Source organism: Leptonychotes weddellii, chromosome 16 (genome assembly GCF_054177405.1).
Source record: "Leptonychotes weddellii isolate Sample4059 chromosome 16, ASM5417740v2, whole genome shotgun sequence".
Lineage (NCBI taxonomy): Eukaryota > Metazoa > Chordata > Mammalia > Carnivora > Phocidae > Leptonychotes > Leptonychotes weddellii.
Genome location: NC_138384.1, coordinates 41,102,689 through 41,105,665, shown reverse-complemented (window position 1 = coordinate 41,105,665; position 2,977 = coordinate 41,102,689).

Sequence of the window (2,977 nt, the reverse complement as noted above, 5' to 3'; positions counted from 1 at the left end):
GGTGCCCAGACGAGTTGGGTCCACTCCTCATTCCCACTGCTGAGGGCACCCGATCGCTGGCAGTTGGGGAAGCTGAAGCTCTGGACGGGGAGAGATCCTAAATGGGATTGGCACCAGCCATGGGGAGAAGAGGGTGCCAACTGGAGGATTCTTCCAGCAGGCCCAGCTCAGCTGAAGGGCCCAGGGCCCAAATGACAGGCCCTCACCCCAACCTGCTCTGAAGGGCATCAGTGGCATCTTAAATGGGAATCTCAGGCGAACCTTCCTCAGGGAGGTATTGTGAGGATGTAATGAGACAAGGTAGGCCAGGATCTTTGCACATAGGAAGTGCTCAAGAAATGGGGACTCGGAAAATTCTGGAAGCTGAGGAATGTACCAGGGCAGTGCCACAAGAACCACTCAAGAATGGCTGTTAGCATCTGGAGGGTCCTGCCTGGCCTTCAGTCACCAGGGGAACCCCTTTAGAAGATCTTCCTCTAACACAGCCAGGGACCCCCAGGAACTTTCCCCCACTTCCCCTCTCCAACCCACCCCACCTAGTGGGATGGGCAGAGCTGGGAACAGAGAGTGCCCGGGCCGTAGGGGGGGCTTCCTTCCGAAGCCACCCCCACCCCACCCCAGGAGCTGGGTATGTGGTTCAGGAAGGGCACAGATGGGCTAAATATAACCTGGGCTGGGCGGCTGCCCTGGGCAGGGATGAGGGAGGAGGGCACTGTCTCTTGCTCCCGCCCTGGCTAAGCTTCCTGTGCCAGCCTCTGGGTGTGACCCTCGCCGCCCTGGCCTGAAACAGGGAGCTGGCAGACCCAGGAGAGCCTCCCCTCCATCTCCACTACCCCTACAAGTACCAGGCTCTCCCACCTCCAGCTCAGGATGCTGCGTGGTGTCAGCGACTCAGTTTTTCGGATCTGGGTTCAAGTGCCGACTCTGTCACTGTGATAGCTTAACCCTCATTTATTCATCATAAAATGGGGTACTGAGGCCACATCTATAAAGTCCCTGTCCAGCCCAGGGATGCCTGTTTGGGGCATCCCCAATCCCCACCTCCCTTCCCAGCCCATCCCCTGCCCTGGTTGTTTTGCTGCTTGGGGATCCCGCAGTGCTCAGAGCCACGAATGCAAGTTCAGGTCCAGAGTTGGGGTCAAGGGCAGGGGCTTGGCTGGGTGACCCCAGACAGGTCACTTCCTCTCTCTGAGCCTCAGTTTCCAAACCTAAAACAGCCACCACATTCAGGGCGATTCAGAGACCCATGGGGGCCGGCACTGGGGCCAGTTTGGAGGAAATGCCACAGATGTGGGAGCCCACCTGACCTGGAGCAGCTGAGGGCTCAGAGGGGAGGCTGGCGAAAGCCAGAGAAACCAGGACTCCTAGGAGGGCCAGAGAGGAGCCCCCTGCTACTGTGGGGTCCCTGGCAGTGGAGTGGGTACAGCTGGACCATTGAGGGTCCCTGTGTCCTCTATCCTGGCCAGTGGTGGGCTATGAAGGGCCATTGTGCGGCTGGGGGTGGGTGGGCAGGGGCGGAATGTGACTGGGCACAGCAGATGGGCCATTGTTTGAGGGAATGTGCCGCGTGAGGTCTGACCTTTCCCTGTAGAGTGGGGGTTGGCGGGTTGGCATGCCAGGTGGGGGCAGGGAGGACAAGGCCAGAGTCGGCTGGGGGTGGGGGGCTGGAGAGACGGTATCCATTCCCTTTTCCCCAGAAGGGCCTGTTGGGGAGGCTGCCTGGGAATCCCAGTTCTGCCTCCTTCTCACTAGGCTGTGTGACTTTATGCGAGGTTCTTGGCCTCTCTGAGGGGCTATGGGTTTTCTGCAGAGAGGAGGCGGAGCACAGGACTGACGAATAACCACTCAGTAACCATTAGTTATCATCTTCCGTAGAAGAGTCTGGAACTCTCAGATGAGTTCAAGTCCTGGCTCAGCCCCTCGTGACCATTTGTGGCTGCCCTTCTCCCAGCCTCAGGTGTCTTCTCTATAATGGGCTCGGTAACTTCTCTATTATGGGCTCGATAACTGTATTGACCTCACAAGAGTGTTCTGAGGTTTATGGGCAATGAATGACCCCTGTGGGACATTTGTCACAAGATCAGGACCACAGGAAGTTCTTAGTAATAATAATAGGGCTTCTGAAGCCCCTCCACATACCCAGCATTTTGTATTTACTCACTTATTTGACGCGGTAGGTGCTTTCCTTCTCCCCATTTAACAGATGAGGAAGCTGAGGCCCAGAGAGGTGAGGTGATTGGCCCACAGGGAGGACATGGGAGTGGTTAGGATTGTTTTATAGTGAATTTGGCTCTCTCCGTCGACCCAGGTGGTTGGCGCAGGGGCTCTGCTGTCAGGCAGTCCTAGGAGTCAGCTCTGGCTTTACTTTACTGTTTGTTGTCCAATAAAGGTCTTCTCGGCCTCAATTTGCCCCGCTGCACTATGGGGATAGGAAACTGACAGAGCGCAGGAAGGGTCAGGCCCTCAGGAAGCAGTGGATGGGGTTAGCTGATGGTAATGCTCACGTTCTTCTTAGAGCCCCGGACCCAGGAGGCCCAAGGAGCTGGAGGTGACCCTGAGGTGAGCACTGGCCGGGGCCACGTGCCCCTCCCCGCCCCTCCCGCCCCTCCCTGGCCTGCTTGGAGCCTCATGCCCTGGTCTCTTCTTGGCAGGCAGCAAGACCCCAGAGGAAGGGCGTGAGCCCCGCAGACGGCTGTGCGGTACCCCAGGCTGGGCTCCTGTTAGGAGGGGGTGCCCGTGCCCAGGCAGCGGTGAGAGGACAGGGGTGGAGGGCCCTTCTCCCCTTCTGATACCCATCTTGGCCTCTCCCCTCCACGCCCGGCCTCCTCCTCGCATCCTCTCCTGGCCTCAAGCCTCCCTCCCGGTCCCCCACAGGCTCACAGACAGCGGCTCCATGCAGAACTGAAGCTGGTTCTGCAGCAGAAGGGAGAGAGGACGCAGGAGCCTGGGGCCCGGGTGACTCCCAGCAGCGCCATGG